Below are 19,033 nucleotides of genomic sequence, written 5' to 3' on the forward strand. Positions count from 1 at the left end.
GCTCAGTGCTAAAGTGCCCATGAATTAATTCACAATACCAAAAAGAAACAAATAATATAGCAAAACATGTTTTCTGTAAGAGGAAGGTGTTAAATTTCCCTCATTTATGGTGCTATCAGAAAATAACTGATGACAAGTGTCAGTCATGTGGAGCTCAGGCAGGCAAAGTCATCTGGCAACTTGAGACTTGTCAGAAGGAAGGAAGATTGGTAGACTAGATGGAGATTGAGGAGAAGAGAGGAAGAATGGGATAAGGGGAAAAAAGTAGAATGAATCTGACCAAATGTTCCTTTGTATATATATATATATGAATATACCACAGTGAATCTAACCATCATGTATATCCATAAGACACGATTTAAAAAAGTAAACAATTATACATAAACAGCAGAAAGGCCAGTAGAGTAGAGAAAAGGGAATGGGGGAGAGAGGAGGGGAGAGGGTAAGGGGAAGTACTGGAGACTGAATTAGAGCAAATTAAATTCTATACTTTTATAATTATGTCAAAATTAATGTTATGTATAACTGAAAAGAATCAATAAAAATATAAATATTTCTTTAAAAATATAATGATGAGAGAAATGAGGCAGAATACACTTAAACACAGATGAGAATATAGATGAAATGGAAGCATTGATGGTCAAAGAGCATGATGCCTGGAGTTTCTTTTAAAATACTTAATAAACTTTTTAAAGTAGAATATTGACAAATTACTTTTACATGCAACATGGATAAATTTCAAAAATGTGTTGAGCAAAAATAGTTTTAGACAAAAGAACACATCATAATACTGTATAATCCCATTAAATGAAGTTCTGAAAGATGCAAAACTTCTGTGGTTTTAAAAAATCAGAAAAATGGTTGTCTCTTGGGGTGGGGATTCAGGCATAAATTGACTAGGAAAGGGGCATGATTTTCTAAGGTGAGGGTTATGTTCTTCATCTTGTATTTTGAGAGGAGTATGGATTACACAGATGTATTCATATGTCAGAACTCAACAAATGGTAAACTTAAGATCTATGAACTTCACTTTATGTTACTTTTACTTCAAAGTAAAGAACTGTAAATGTACTCACTAATTCACTAGTTGAAGTACTTGGAGAAAACATACTGATGACTACAACTTTCTTAGAAATACATTAAAATGTAAGGATTGATGTATGATAGATAAAGGGATGAATAGATATGTTATAAAACAAATTTAGGAAATGGTTAATTATAGAATGTAGGTGGTAGATACATGAGTGTTCATTTTACAATTTCAGCTTTTTTGTATATTTAAATGTTTTTAAATTTATTTTTATTGTAAACAAATGGGATACATGTTGTTTCTCTGTACGTGGAGTAAAGGCATACCATTTGTGTAATCATAAATTTACATAGGGAAATGTTGTTTGATTCATTCTGTTATTTTTCCCTCTCCCCATCCCTCCCACCCCTCCTTTCCCTCTATACAGTCCCTCCTTTTTCCATTCTTGCCCACTCCCACCCCCATTATGTGTCATCATCCACTTATCAGCAAGATCATTCATCCTTTGGCTTTTTGAGATTGGCTTATCTCACTTAGCATGATATTCTCCAACTGCATCCATTTGCTTGCAAATGCCATAATTTTATTCTTATGGCTGAGTAATATTCCATTGTATACATATATCACAGTTTCTTTATCCATGGGTTCTTTCTTCTAATTTGCCTGGATTCCTGAGTTCACTTTTCTCCATTTCCTCCTTATTTTATAACAAATTTACAGTGTTACTAAAATATTAAATGAAAGAAAATACATATTCATAGTTACATGATCCAATATAGATAAATTTTTCCCTATTTGTGTGCATGAATTAGTTTTTAACTTTTGATTATGGAAAATTCCATATACATAGAAAAGTAGACAGAAGGATATAATTAACCTATCAACTGCTCCATTGCTGCACCAATCATTTTCATCATTTGCCAGTCTTATTTTCTTTCTCTTACCTCCCAATTTCCCCAACAATTTATTTAAAATTTTTTAATTTTTTAAAATATGTAACTATGAATATGTATTTTCTTTCATTTTATATTTTAGTAACACTGTAAATTTGTTATAAAATAAGGAGGAAATGGAGAAAAGTGAACTCAGGAATCCAGGCAAATTAGAAGAAAGAACCCTGAACTAAATTCCAGCTCTGTCAAAAGATGATCATTTTTTTATAAGTCATTTCTCTTCAGCTCTGTTGAATGCAACTCTATATTCTGATAGTTGCCTAGTAAGAGGGAATGTAACTCTTGGTGTGAAGGCAGAAAGGTAGACATCAAGACTCTTGATCTACTTGAAAGAACCTAGTGGACATTGGAGTTAAATTATAAGTCTTCTACAGTTTTTCCCTACCCCCAACTTAGCTTTGTCTCTCTTTCCATGTTGTTCAGCTAAAATGTAAATGTGTTATAAATTTATTGATTTTGTAAATCCTAATTCTAAATGGCCCTGATAACATGTATCTCCTATAGTATAAAGTCTCATTCCAAATCCTCCATTTATTTGATCTATGTTGCCTTTTCCACTGATTCCTCAAGAAAGGTTCTCACAAAAGCACCATTAACATTGTATCCTTTCCCTCCCCCCTCCTTCCCTCCCTTCTTCCTTTTCCCTTTCTCTTCTCTTCTCTTCCCTCTCCCCCTCCCTCCCTCCATCCTTCATCCTCCCCCCCCCTCTCTCTCTCTCTCTTCCCCTCTCTCCCCTTCTCTTTCCTTCCATACTGGGTATTTTAAGACAGTACCTTGCAAAGTTGCTGGGTGAGACTGGCCTCGAACTTTTGATCCCCCTGCCAAATTCTCCTGAGTCATCGGAATTATAGACATGTGCCACTGGGCCCAGATCACATGCTGTCATTTTTATCATAGGACTAGTAAGAAAATGGGCATATAATGAATGTCTCTGCATATGTTGTAGAATTGTTATTGAGGGTATTGCTCATTACATTTTTAAAAGTTCCCAGCCCATTTTCAGTTTCTCTCAGAGATCTGAGCTAGGAGATGGTTTGTTTCTCTTGATAATTCAGTGTGCTTCTTTTTGTTAGATAGATATGTAACCCTTAGGGTTTTCTTTTTTTTTTTTTTTTTTTTTTACCTTGGCTTTCAGAAGACTTGAAGTTATTTGATTTATTAAACACTAGCCTTCCTTGGTTCTTTTCTATTTTCTAATTATTCCACTTCTGTCTCTTCCATCTCTATACCAAAACTTGTTCCTATTACTTGTTTTTTCTCTTTTTATAATTGCATATTTGTTAGCTTCATGGTATCTAAATTTTTGTATACTGTTCTAGACTTGGGAGTAGGCAGAGAATATATGATAATTTCTATGAAACTACCAATGCTATTGGTAAATTGTTACTCCAGTTCAATTTGTTTGTATGTGTGGTAGTGGGGATTGGACTCAGGGTGTTCACCACTGAGATATATCCCCAGTCCTTTTTATTTTGTATTTTGAGTCAGAGTCTCACTTAGATGCTGAGGCTGACCTCAAATTTGGAATCCTCCTGCCTCAACCTGCCAAGTCTCTGGGATTATGGGCTTGTGCTATCATGCCCAGTTCTATTTCAAATTTTAATGTAGTTTTATCTTATTGTATTGTGATAAAGTATGGGTGTATATTTTGAGAAAAGATAGTCCTTTTCACATTAGGAAGCCATCAGGAAGAATCTGAGAGGAAGAAAATATGTAAATTTTATAGTGATTTTATTTTTAAAAATTCAAGGACAACTTCCAACATTCCATACTGTGTATCCACTGTCTTGAAAGTACATGTGTTCTGAATTTCTCATCACAATGGTGAGACTGATCACTGATGTGGAAACAGATCTTATTCCTCTCAACTGGTTTTGTCAGAGAATGAATCTAGGTCAGCTCTCTTGGAGATAGTGCTGTTTCTCTGTGGATTAGAGGGAAAAAAGTTCAACAGTATGACAGAAAAAATTCAACTGTCAAAGCTAAACTAAATGTCTTTTAACTTGATCTTAATTTCATAAGTGTGTATTCCCTAAGAGAAGAGAAAGGAAGATTTCTACCACAGTTCATCTGGAGTAATTTATTCTTTCCAAACACATAATCATGAGATATGATTGACTGATTAAATATTCAGGAGCAGAAAAAAATTAAATTAAAACATATGAAAAGCATAGCAAAAATGACAATAGTTATCTCATCTAGGACTAAAGAAAAGTATTCTAAACTGGAAAGTAAAAAAGGCAAGTGAAAATTTCAATACATAAGCCTGCTTAACAATGTAAGACTTCTGTTTATCAAAATTAGAAATTATGCAACAAGTTGAGAATATTTCATACAAGAAATGTGACCAACAAAGACTAAACTCCTTAATTTATACAGAGCTCACAGGAATTAAAATGCTTTAAATAAATGAAGGAGATAACATGATCAGAAAATTGTTCTGATATAAAAATGAAAATGGTAATACATACTTGAAAAATTAGTCAACTTTAATGGCAATAAAAATGTAAAATAATGCAGTAAAATGTGTTTTATGTTTTTCAAAATAGCCCAGATTTTAAAAATTAAGTAGACATTTAGTGCTGGTGAAACTGTCCTGGAGAATCTCTCTAATTCATTGCGACCAGAAGTAGGAACTGATGACATCTTTTTGGGAGGACAATTTGATATATTCTAGAGCCTTAAAAATATTAATGCCCTTTTACCTGATAATACTGCTTTTAGCTATATTCCTAGGAAAGTGCCTAGAAATATGCATATATGCATAGGGATCTAGATCCCCAAATGTTCAAAATATTATATACCAATTTACAAGGGAATGGAACCTATACAATATATCATTTTATTGGAACATAACCTAAATTTAATAATAATAATATGTGCACATAATGGAATACTGCAAGCTGTTATTTTACAAAAATAAAAATGACTCACTATGTATTTTAATAGAAAATAAAGGCAGCATTGAAAATGTTATAAAAAATTAAAAACCACATAAAATTATAGAAATTAAAACATGGAAAGACATGCTAAAATGTTAACTACCACTGGGAAACATGATTATAAGTAACTATTATGTTGTTCTTTACATTATTCTAATCATATAATAATTTTATTATTCAAAAGTACTACTAAAAACCCTGGAAGATCTCTTCTGTTTTCTAACCCTCATTCTTCCACACATAATTAAAAAGTTCATTTCTCCTTCAGCTAATACTTGTTACTTTATGTGTCTACTAAAATAATCAAATACATCTCAAATTTCCATTTCTTTCATAATATTGTAATATACACTAGAACAGGTCCTCTCAACCCCTATCTCTTGATCATGAAGTTCCAATCCAGGAAATCAAATTAGAAACTGAGAGGATAGAAAAAGCACTCTAATAAATATAATATAAAATTGTTCTAGAAATTCTTAAAAGAATCCTATGCAATCACAAATAAAATAATTATAAGAAGACATTCCAGTGGGGAAAATGACATTTTTTCTTTTGAGTTTTTAAATTTGAGTTCTGGAAGCTTCTGAGAAGCTCCTTATTTTCATTTCTGTACATGGTAAATCAATTAACTTTTGCTGTGTAACAAACTATTCCAAGACAAAATGACACATAACAATAGCCATTTATTTAACAGTTGACACTTTGGTCTGGGCTTAGCTGAGCAATGCTTCTGGTCTCTTCCTTACTCACATATTTGTGATCAGCTACCAGATAGATGGAAAAAGGATGGTCTAGAATGACCTGAACTCACATAATTTGTCTCTGCTCCATATGGTCTCTCATCACCCACCCAACAAGGTAGACCAGGCTTGTTCTCATGAGACAGAATCAAGACCAAGAGGGAGAGCAGAAGCATGATCATTTGTGGCCCAGCCAAACAAATGACATGATGTCATTTCTATTTCATGCTAGTGACCAAAGAAAGTTCCAAGGCTGTCTCGATTCTAAAGGAGGGGAAACAGACTCCATCTCTTGAATAGTAAGAGCTACAAAATCTCACTGTGAAGATACTAAGAGAGTAAGGAATGGTATCCTTTTGTAATCTACCACTTTAGGTTATGACATCTAGGCACAAACACCCAGTTTTACTTATAAATGTGATTAAGTAAGTCAAAAGTTCTGACATGTGAGAAACAGATTTTTTCCTATAATCTATAGCAAAAAAATAGAATTATGTACTTTTCTAAATTTCAATGAGCCCATTATATACAATCAAGAAATGATTTCCTATCAAACTCTTTTTTTGAAAACCGTTTGCTTTTTTAATACAGTAATTAGAAGTCCTTCTTTTTATTTTATTTTAATTGCATCTCTTTTTAAAATCAAAGTAGTGTTTGCACATTGCTTGAAAAATCAAGTAAGTATTTAGTGGCTTTTAACAAAAAAAAGAGTACAACCTTATTTCAAACCTCTTTCCCCAAAACACACAAACACACACAGGCAGTCACATTTATTAGAGGCAACCTCTTTATATTTTTTGTTTGTCATCTTTAGAAATAATATGCATAATATTTTTTTAAAAATTGTCTGTTAGACCTTAGGTATTGTGGTAGGCTAAATAATAGACTCACAAAAATATCCATGCCCTAATCTCTACAACCTGTGAGTATTACCTTACATGGCAAATAGGACTTAGCAGATGTGATTAAGGTGAAATAATTTGAGATGAAATTTTTCTGAATTATCTGGGTGAGTCCCATCTAACTAGATGAATACTTAAGAGTACAAGAGGAAGTCAAGAGAATATCACAGAGATGAGACATAAGTACTTCATTTATCCTCACCCCCAATTCCTCATCATTTCTGGATCTAAAAATAGAAAAAGGAGACAATGAGCCAAGGAATGTAGTAATCGCTGAAAGCTGGGAATAACCCTTAGCTTACAACCAGCAAGAAATCAGGGATTTGGGTTTTCCAACCATAATAAAGTGAATTCTACCAACAATTTGAATGAATAGTAGATAAATTCTTTCCTAGATCACCTGGAAAGAAATATGGCTTGCTAATACCTGAATTTTAGTTCAGTGGGACACATTCTGAACTTCTCATCTTAGAAATGTAAGAAAATAAATTTTTGTTGTTTTAATGTACTAAATTTGTGGTAAATTTGTTATGGTGACAATAGAAAATTCATACGGATATGGACACACCTCTAAAATAGATGAGAATTTTAGCTCTTTCATATTATATATTGTCTTCTCCTGCTTGTCTGTCATAACACAATTTTTAGTTAAATTTATATTCTGTATTCAAAAGTTATTATATAATAAAGAATGTTCACCTCTGAAACAATAAATTATGCTATAGTGATTGTACTTCCTTTCATATATAGCTTATTCCTTGTCACATTCCGTCTTTCACTTTTTCTGTCATTAGTAACTGTTTAATTTGCTAAGTGTTATTTAAACTTAAGGCTCTTGATAATATCACTGTAGAGTGAGGAAACCCTTCCTTAAATTAAATATGTCTAAGATATGACTTTACAGTAAGACACAAAAGGGTATGGACAGCAGAACTGGTAAACCAGAGACCAGAGGAGGCAATGCACCTTTTTTTCCCAGTATTTTTCATTGCATCCTACATAGTAAACACAATTATTAACTTAGAGTTCTAGTCAAGTAAATTGCTTATGAATGACATTCATGTATTAGACATTTTAATAGATAAGAATAGCAAATTATTATTCTAAACATGTTATTTTAATTATTCTAATATACATTTTAATATAATATAGAACCATTCAAAAATTCCCTTGGAAAGCAAACTGAAATACCAATGAAGACTGTATAGGTCAAAAAAATTATAATGAGGAAAAGTTGTTATACCTTGGGATCTTTCATGATTTAAACAAAACAGAGATTTGGATTTCTTTGAAACTGGAAAATATCATTCCAAGTTAAACAATTCTTACAGATCCATATATGAATCCTCTTACTTGCTATATGGATCTTTAAACTTGATTTTTTTCATATTTGACATACATAATGTGCTTGAACTAGAGAACTACTTCAGTATTGAAAAAGTGTGGGTGAGATCACTACATTGGCTAAATAACTTATCTCAATAGACATAAAGGGTCATCCATTCTGGCATTTTATGGCAATATCTGAATAGTGTAATCATTACAATTTGAAAAGGTAACTCATTCTATCTATTGCCTGTAACATCTATGGTACCATTTTCAATTCTCATCAAATTCATTATCATTGAACATATCCGAATCATCAAATTCATAGGTCAAAAGCAGGATCCCTGCATTCCAGAAACTTCTAATCTTTTCAGTGAATAATGTTACATACATTAACATATCAAAGTAATAAAAGATGGACACATAAAAGATAGTTTTAAAAACATGCACATCTGATTCAAAGAAATGTTCATCAGCAAAGAAGCATGAAGATGTGGATGATGATGATGCCTTTGAGTGGGTAAATATTCAGATACTACCTGGAGACACAGAAAGGAACAGGAGGTAAGGCTGGGAAGTTAAGAAGGGACAGAACAGGCTGAGCCCACCCCCCACAACGAGGTCAGTCACCATCACTGAGCCCACCTCCCCACACCGAGGTCGGACCAGGTGCTGAGGCTGCCCCCCAACACCAAGGTCAGAGGCAGAGCCCAGCCTACCTGCCCGCCTCCCCCCTACTGCTGAGGAACACTCCACTTGCCTCCATGCTGATTCAGTGCACCCTCGCTGGGGCTCCCCAGCTTCTTTGGAGGTTAGTGCAGTCATTTTGAATTACTCCTGAGGGCGTGGCCATCATCATTGGAAGGGCGGCTCCCTTCCTGAGACACCTTCAAGAGACTGGAGACCCTTTGACAGGTACCTCTATTTACTCACTTATATCCTACACCCTTTCCCCATCCTCTTGTTCACAACTAGAAATATTGTAAATAGTAATTGAACTGATCCTGTTTATTTTGAAAATGTTAAAATCTTTGTAGGGGCTATCTGGTTCAAGGCTGCATGTTCTCTGTATTGGGTGCTATTGGTATTGATCTCCCCTTTGAAGGATCAAACTGCAGGGTCATAATAAGCCTGCAGGGGGAAACTTCAGTATCTCTGATCTTCACTGCTAGAGGGGAATATATAGAAACAATATGAAAAAAACAGGGGAAGAAAGTGTCCCTAACAAACCAAGATGCTATTGTGATAGAATCCAATGACAGCATGGCAGTAGAAATGACAGAAAAAGAGTTTAGAATCTGCATACTTACAATGATCCATGAAGCAAAAAAAAAAGATAAGAGGGCAAATGCAGGCAATGTATGAACATTTCAGTAGACAGTTTAAAAAGCAAATGCAAGAAGCAAAAGAACACTTTAATAAAGAGATAGAGATTCTGAAAGAAAAACAAACAGAAATACTTGAAGTGAAAGAAATGATAAAACCTCAAGAGAAAGCATCACCAACAGAATACAACTCGTGGAAGACAGAATCTCAGACAATGAAGACAAAATATTCAATCTTGAAAATAAAGTTGAACAAACTGAGAAGATGCTAAGAAGTCATGAATGGAACCTTCAAGAATTATGGGATATCATGAAAAAAACAAATTTAAGAATTATTGGGATTGAGGAAGGTACAGAGATACAAACCAAAGTTATGAACAAACTGTTCAATGAAATAATATCAGAAAATTTCCCAGACTGGAAAAATGAAATGGAAAATCAAATACAAGAGGTTTACAGAACACCAGGTGCACAAAACTACAACAGATCCACACCAAGAAACATTATAATGAAAATACCTCACATTCAAAATAAAGATAGGATTTTAAAGACTGCTAGAGAAAATCGTCAGATTACATATAAGGGGAAACCAATATGGATATCAGCAGATTTCTCAGCCCAGACCCTAAAAATAAGAAGACCTGGAATAATATATTTCAAGCTCTGAAAGAACACAGATGCCAGCCAAGAATCCTACACCCAGCAAAACTAACCTTCAGATTTGAAGATGAAATAAAATCTTTCCATGATAAACAAAAGTTAAAAGGATTTACAAATAGAAAGCCAGCCCTGCAGAACATTCTCAGCAAAATATTTTGTGAGGAGGAAGTGAAAAACAACAATACAAGTCAGCAAACTACCCTAAAGGAAAAGCCAATCAAAGAACAAGTAAAAAAACAAAAATAAGCCAAAATAAGCCGGAATACAAATCATATCTCAATAATAACCTTGAATGTCAATGGCCTAAACTCAATAATCAAAAGACATAGACTAGCAGATTGGATTAAAAAGAAAGACCCAACAATATTCTGCTGTCAAGAGACTCATCTCATAGAAAAAGATATCCAGAGAATAAAGGTGAAAGGATGGGGAAAAACATACCATGCACATGGACCCAGTAAAAAAGCAGGGGTCTCCATCCTCACATCAGATAAAGTGGACTTCAAACCTAAGTTAGTCAGAAGGGATAAAGAAGGACATTTCATACTGCTTAAGGGAAGCATAAAACAGCAAGATATAACAATTTTAAATATTTATGCCCCAAACAATGGAGCATCTATATATATCAAACAAACCCTTTCAATTTTAAAAATCAAATAGACCAAAACACATTAATAGTGGGGGACTTTAACACACCACTCTCACCACTGGATAGATCCTCCAAACAAAAACCAAACAAAGAAACTATAGAATTAAATAATACAATCAATGATATAGACTTAATGGACATATATGGAGTATTTCATCAATCATTGAGTGAATATACTTTCTTCTCAGCAGTTCATGGATCCTTCTCCAAAATAGACCATATGTTATGCCACAAAGAAGCCATTAGTAAATACAAAAAAATAGAGATCCTACCCTGTATCCTATCAGTCCATAATGGAATGCAATTAGAAATGAATAATAAAATAATAAAAACTACTCATATACCTGGAGACTAAATAATATGCTATTGAATGATGCAATGATAACAAAAGACATCAGGGAAAAAATTAAAACATTCTTAGAAGTAAATGAGAACAATGACACAACATATCAAAATCTCTGGGACACTACGAAAGCAGTACTAAGAGGAAAGTTCATTGCATTGAGCTCATACATTAAAAAAATAAAAAGTCAACAACTAAATGATGTAACATTATACCTCAAAGCCATAGAAAAAGAAGAACAGATCAAAACCAAAAGTAGTAGAAGACAGGAAATAATTAAAATCAGAGCTGAAATCAATGAAATTGAAACAAGAGAAACAATTCAAAAATTGACAAAACAAGAAGTTGGTTGTTTCAAAAAGTAAACAAAGTTGATAAACCCCTAGCCACACTAACAAAGAGAAGGAGAGAAAAAACTCAAATTACTACAATTCATGATGAAAATGGAAAGATCACGACAGACACCATTGAAATACATAACATAATTAGAAGCTACTTTGAAAATCTATACTCCAACAATATAGAAAATATCAGAGACATCGACAAATTTCTAGAGACATATGATCCTCCCAAACTGAATCAGGAAGACGTATACAATCTAAATAGATCAATTTCAAGTACTGAAATAGAAGAAGCCATCAAAAGCCTACCAACCAAGAAAAGTCCAGGACCAGATGGATTCTCAGCCAAATTCTACAAGACCTTTAAAGAAGTACTGATACCAATACTCCTCAAAGTACTTCAGGAAATAGAAAAGGAGGGAACCCTTCCAAATTCATTCTATGAGGCTAGTATCCCTCTGATACCAAAACCAGACAAAGACACATCAAAGAAAGAAAACTTTAGACCAATATCCCTGATGAACATAGATGCAAAAATCCTTAACAAATTACTGGCAAATTGCATACAAAAATATATTTAAAAGATAGTGCGGGAGTTTCAAGATGGCGGACTAGGGGGCGGCTGCATTTCACGTTGCTCCAGGACGCAAGATTCAAAAGAGGAGATAGTGAGAGACTTGGGACCAACTAAAAGCTGCCAGGTGTTGGGGAGGCGTCCTGGATGGGGCGGTAGCCCCGGAACACAGGGAACTTTGTGAAGTAGAGTTGCTCGGCAAGACGCCCCTCCCCCGCTGGAGCGGTAAACACGGACAACTGGGATCATCATAGAGGAGGCGGCTCAGCACAGCGCTTGGACTCGGAGCAACCACTGGGGCTCCGGGCGGCTGCCTGAGGAGGAGCTGCGTGGCGAGCTGTTTAGACCCAGAATGACCGCTTCTGAACACCGGGGGGTTGCCCGGAGGAAGAGGAGAAGCGTGGTGGGTTGCTTGGTCTAGGAGTGACTGCATCAGAGCCACAGGCGGTTGCCAGAGGAGGAGCTGCGTGGCGAGCTGTTTGAACTCAGAGCGAGCGCTCCTGAACACCGGTGGCCTGCCTGGAGGAGGAGCGAGGTGGGTTGCTTGGTCTAGGAGTGACTGCATCAGAGCCACAGGCGGTTGCCAGAGGAGGAGGCGAGTGGAGAGTTGATTGGACTAAAAGCGACCGCTCCTGAACACCAGTGGCCTGCCTGGAGGAGGAGCGTGGTGAGTCACTTGGTCTCGGAGCCACCGCTCCTGAACACCCGGGGGCTACCCAAGGAGGAGGAGGAGGAACATGGTGGGTCACTTGGACTTGGAGTGACTGCCTAGGGCTACAGGCGGTTGGCGGGAGGAGGAGACGCGAAGTGAATTGCTTGGGCTCCTAGTGACTGCATCGGAAACCCGGCCGCTGTCCGGAGGAGGAGGTGTGTGGCGGGTCTCTGGGTCTCGGAGCTATTGTATGGGGCTCCAGGTGGCGGCTCAGAGGAGGGGCCGCATAGCCAGGCGATACGGTGCAGAGCAGGGTCCCAGGACCTAGGCGGCTTCTTGGTGGAAGAACCGCACAGAGACACACTTAGGGGCAAAGCAAAGGTTCCAGGCCTGCAGGCAGATACTCTGAAGAGAGGCAGCATAAGGAGACGCGACTGCGAAGGGTGAGGCTCCCAGGACCAGGAGATAGGTCCGGGCCCCTGGGAACATTGCAGAGGAAGACAGCCCAGCCCAGACGGTAGTTGTAGATTGAGGGGAACCTCTAGGAGGGGAACTGATCAGCGAGACCTCCTCACCGGGTGAGTCTTCCCTGCCGGGTGAGGTTTTCCCACAGGGACGGTAAAACCAGAGACACAGGCACAAACAGGACTTGCCTCAGCCCGCAGCCTAGTTCCCCGTTGGATGACCATTGGTCAACAAGTGGAGGCACTTCTGCCCACTAGCAGGGAATATACGCCACCTGAGGGTCACCACCCCTAGAGAGGCAGCTTCTTCGTGGAGCTCCGCATTATCAACTTCCTCCAAGACTTCAGGCTACTGAAGGATAAGAGGGGATATACTAGAAATCTTCAGGGACATTATAAGTCGATAGAGGAAATCTGCAATATCTTAATGACCCACTGATTCCTGAACAATATGAGAAAACAAGGGAAGAAAATGCCCCAAACAAATCTAGATGTTACATCAATAAAATCCAACGACAGCATGGAAGAAGAAATGACAGAAAGGGAGTTCAGAATGTACATAATTAAAATGATTAGGGAAGCAAACGATGAGATGAAAGAGCAAATGCAGGCATTAAATGATAGCACCAATCAACAGTTAAAAGAGCAAATACAGGAAGCAAAAGATCATTTCAATAAAGAGTTAGAGATATTGAAAAAAAAACAAACAGAAATCCTTGAAATGAAGGAAACAATAAACCAAATTAAGAACTCCATAGAAAGCACAACCAATAGGATAGAACACCTGGAAGACAGAACTTCAGATATTGAAGACAAAATATTTAACCTCGAAAACAAAGTTGATCAAACAGAGAAGATGGTAAGAAATCATGAACAGAATCTCCAAGAACTATGAGATATCATGAAAAGGCCAAATTTGAGAATTATTGGGATTGAGGAAGGCTTAGAGAAACAAACCAAAGGAATGAATAATCTATTCAATGACATGATAACAGAAAATTTCCCAAATCTGAAGAATGAAATGGAAAATCAAGTTCAAGAGGCTTATAGGACTCCAAATACACAAAATTACAACAGACGCACACCAAGGCACATTATAATGAAAATACCTAACATACAAAATAAAGACAGAATTTTAAAGGCTATGAGAGAAAAGAACCAAATTACATTCAGGGGGAAACCAATACGGATATCAGCAGATTTTTCAATCCAGACCCTAAAAGCTAGAAGGGCCTGGAACAACATTTTTCAAGCTCTGAACGAAAATGAATGCCAACCAAGAATCTTATACCCAGCAAAACTTACCTTCAAATTTGACGATGAAATAAAATCATTCCATGATAAACAAAAGCTAAAAGAATTGAGAAAAAGAAAGCCAGCATTACAGAACATTCTCAGCAAAATATTTCATGAGGAAGAGATAAAAAACAAAGAAGCATATCAGCAAAGGGAGGAATTACCCTAAAGGAACTGTCAAATAAAGGAGGAACCAAGATGTGTCAAAAAATAAATAAATAAATAAATAAAATTTTAATATGAATCAAATGACTGGGAATACAAATCATATCTCAATAATAACCCTGAATGTTAATGGCCTGAATTCATCAATCAAAAGACATAGACTGGCAGATTGGATGAAAAAGAAAGATCCAACAATATGTTGCCTGCAAGAGACTCACCTCATAGAAAGAGATACCCATAGACTAAAGGTGAAAGGATGGGGAAAAACATACCATGCACATGGACTCAGCAAAAAAGCTGGAGTATCCAGCCTTATTTCAGATAATGTGGACTTCAAGCCAATGTTAGTCAGAACGGATAAAGAAGGACGTTTCATACTGCTTAAGGGAAGCATAAATCAGCAAAATATAACAATCATAAACATCTATGCCCCAAACAGTGTCTCATCCATGTATGTTAAACAAATCCTTCTCAATTGTAGAAACCAAATAGACCATAACACAATAATACTAGGTGATTTTAACACGCCTCTCTCACCACTGGACAGATCTTCCAAACAAAAATTGAACAAAGAAACCACAGATCTCAATAACACAATCAATAATTTAGACTTAACTGACATTTACAGAATATACCATCCAACCAAGAGCGAATACACTTTCTTCTCAGCAGCACATGGATCCTTCTCTAAAATAGACCATATATTATGCCACAAAGCTAATGTCAGCAAATACAAGAAGATAGAGACACTACCCTGTATTCTATCAGATCATAATGGATTGAAGTTAGAAATAAATGAAAGAGTAAAAAACAGAAACTACTCTAACACCTGGAGATTAAACAATATGCTATTACATGATGAATGGATAACAGAAGATATTAGGAAGGAAATTAAAAAATTCTTAGAGGTAAATGAGAACAAAGAAACATCATATCAAAATCTCTGGGACACTATGAAAGCAGTACTTAGAGGAAGATTTATTTCATGGAGCGCATTTAATAAAAGAAGTAAAACTCAACAAATAAACGACCTAACACTACAGCTCAAAGCCCTAGAAAAAGAAGAACAGACCAACACCAAAAGTAGTAGAAGACAGGAAATAGTTAAACTCAGAGCTGAAATCAACGAAATTGAAACAAAAGAAACAATACAAAAAAGTGACAAAATAAATAGTTGGTTCTTCGAAAAAATAAACAAAATTGATAAACCTTTAGCCACACTAACAAAGAGAAGACAAGAGAAAACCCAAATCACTAAAATTCAGAATGAACAAGGAAATATCACAATAGACACGACTGAAATACAAAACATAATTAGAAGCTATTTTGAAAATCTATACTCCAACAAAATAGAAAATTTTGAAGATATCAACAGGTTTCTAGAGACATATGAATTGCCTAAACTGAACAAGGAGGACATACACAATTTAAATAGACCAATTTCAAGTAATGAAATAGGAGAAGTCATCAAAAGCCTACCAACAAAGAAAAGTCCAGGACCAGATGGGTTCTCAGCCGAGTTCTACAAAACCTTTAAAGAAGAGCTCATTCCAATACTTCTCAAAGTATTCCATAAAATACAAGGGGAGGGAACCCTCCCAAACTCATTCTATGAAGCCAATATTACCCTGATACCTAAACCAGACAGAGACACATCGAGGAAAGAAAATTTCAGACCAATATCCTTAATGAACATTGACACAAAAAATCTCACCAAATTTTAACAAATCGCATACAAAAACATATTTAAAAAATAGTGCACCAAGATCAAGTGGGTTTCATCCAAGGGATGCAAGGTTGGATCAACATCATGAAATCAATAAATGTAATTCACCATATCAATAGACTTAAAGTCAAGAATCACATGATTATTTCGATAGATGCAGAAAAAGCATTTGATAAAATACAGCACCCCTTCATGCTCAAAACACTAGAAAAAATAGGGATAGTGGGAACATTCCTTAACATTGTAAAGGCCATCTATGCTAAGCCCATGGCTAATATCATTCTAAATGCTGAAAAACTGAAAGCATTCCTCTAAAAACTGGAACAAGGTAGGGATGCCCTCTTTCACCACTTCTTTTCAATATCGTCCTTGAAACTCTAGCCAGAGCAATTATACAGACCAAAGAAATTAAAGGGATACGAATAGGAAAAGAAGAACTCAAACTATCCCTATTTGCTGATGATATGATTGTATACTTAGAGGAACCAGGAAATTCCACCAGAAAACTTTTAGGTCTAATAAGTGAATTCAGTAAAGTAGCGGGATGTAAGATCAATGCACATAAATCTAAGGTATCTTTATACATAAGCGATGAATCTTCAGAAAGAGAAATCAGGAAAACTACCCCATTCACAATAGCTTCGAAAAAAATAAAATACTTGGGAATCAATCTCACAAAAGAGGTGAAAGACCTCTACAATGAGAACTACAGAACACTAAAGAAAGAAATTAAAGAAAACCTTAGAAGATGGAAAGATCTCCCATGTTCTTGGATAGGAAGAATTAATGTTGTCAAAATGGCCATACTTCCAAAAGTGCTATACAGATTCAATGCAATTCCAATTAAAAGCCCAATGATGTACCTTACAGAAATAGAGCAAGCAATTATGAAATTCATCTGGAAGAATAAAAAACCCAGAATAGCTAAAGAAATCCTTGGCAGAAAGAGTGAAGCAGGGGGTATCGCAATACCAGATCTTCAACTCTACTACAAAGCAATAGTAACAAAAACGGCATGGTATTGGTACCAAAATAGAAAGGTGGATCAATGGTACAGAATAGAGGACACGGACACAAACCCAAATAAATAGAATTTTCTCATACTAGACAAAGGGGCCAAAAATATGCAATGGAGAAAAGATAGCCTCTTCAACAAATAGTGCTGGGAGAATTGGAAATCCATATGCAACAGAATGAAACTAAACCCATACCTCTCACCATGCACGAAACTAAACTCAAAATGGATTAAGGATCTTGGAATCAGACCAGAGACCTTGCATCTTATAAAAGAAAAAGTAGGTCCAGAGCTTCAACATGTCGGCTTAGGGCCAGACTTCCTCAACAGGACTCCCATAGCACAAGAAATAAAAGCAAGAATTAACAACTGGGATAGATTCAAACCAAAAATCTTTCTCTCAGCAAAGGAAACTATCAGCAATGCGAAGAAAGAGCCTACAGAGTGGGAGAAAATCTTTGCCAATCATACTTCAGATAGAGCGCTAATCTCCAGAATATATAAAGATCTCAAAAATCTCTACACCAAGAATGCAAATAATCCAATTGACAAATGGACTAAGGAAATGAATAGACACTTCACAGAAGAAGATCTACAAGCAATCAACAAACATATGGAAAAATGTTCAACATCTTTAGTAATAAGAGAAATGCAAATCAAAACCACCCTAAGATTCCATCTCACCCCTATTAGAATGGCGATTATCAAGAATACAAGCATCAACAGGTGTTGGCGTGGATGTGGGGAGAAAGGTACACTCATACATTGCTGGTGGGGTTGCAAATTAGTGCAGCCACTCTGGAAAGCAGTGTGGAGACTCCTTAGAAAACTTGGAATGGAACCACCATTTGACCCAGCTATCCCACTCCTTGGCCTATACCCAAAGGACTTAAAATCAGCATACTACAGAGATACAGCCACATCAATGTTCATAGCTGCTCAGTTCACCATAGCCAGATTGTGGAACCAACCTAGATGTCCTTCAATTGATGAATGGATAAAGAAACTGTGGTATATATATACAATGGAATATTACTCAGCCATAAAGAATGATAAAATTATGGCATTTGCAGGCAAATGGATGAAACTGGAGAATATCAAGCTAAGTGAGATAAGCCAATCTCAAAAAACCAAAGGATGAATGATATCGCTAATAAGTGGATGATGACACATAATGGGGGCTGGGAGGGGTTAGTGTTAGGGTTAGAGTTAGGGTTAGGGAGGGGGGCAAGAATGGAGGAAGGAAGGACTGTATAGAGGGAAAAGAGGGGTGGGAGGGGTTGGGGGGAAGGGGAAAAAGAATAACAAAATGAATCAAACATCATTACCCTATGTAAATTTATGATTACACAAACAGTATGCCTTTATGCCATGTACAAACAGAGAAACAACATGTATCCCATTCTTTTACAATAATAAAAAAAAAAGATAGTGCACCATGATCAGGTGGGATTTATCCCAGGGATGCAAGGTTGGTTCAACATCTGGAAAACAATAAATGTAATTCACCTCATCAATAACTTAAAGTTAAGAATTACATGATTCATTCTGTTATTTTTTCCCTTCCTCCATTCTTGCCCCCCTCCCTAACCCTAACCCTAACCCCTAAATTTATGATTACACAAATGGTATGCCTTTACTCCATGTACTGTATCCCATTTGTTTACAATAAAAAAGAATCACATAATTATTTCAATTGATGCTGAGAAAGCATTTGATAAAATGCAGCATCCCCAAATGCTTAAAACACTAGAAAATATAGGAATAGTAGGAACATACCTCAACATTTAAAGGCTATCTATGCTAAGCCCACAGCCAACATCATTCTTAATGGAGAAAAGTTGAAAGCATTTCCTCTAAAAACTTGAACGAGACAGGTTCACTCTTTCACTGCTTCTATTCAACATCGTCCTGAAACACTTGCCAGAGC

This window comes from Sciurus carolinensis, chromosome X (assembly GCF_902686445.1).
Source record: "Sciurus carolinensis chromosome X, mSciCar1.2, whole genome shotgun sequence".
NCBI classification, from domain to species: Eukaryota; Metazoa; Chordata; class Mammalia; order Rodentia; family Sciuridae; genus Sciurus; species Sciurus carolinensis.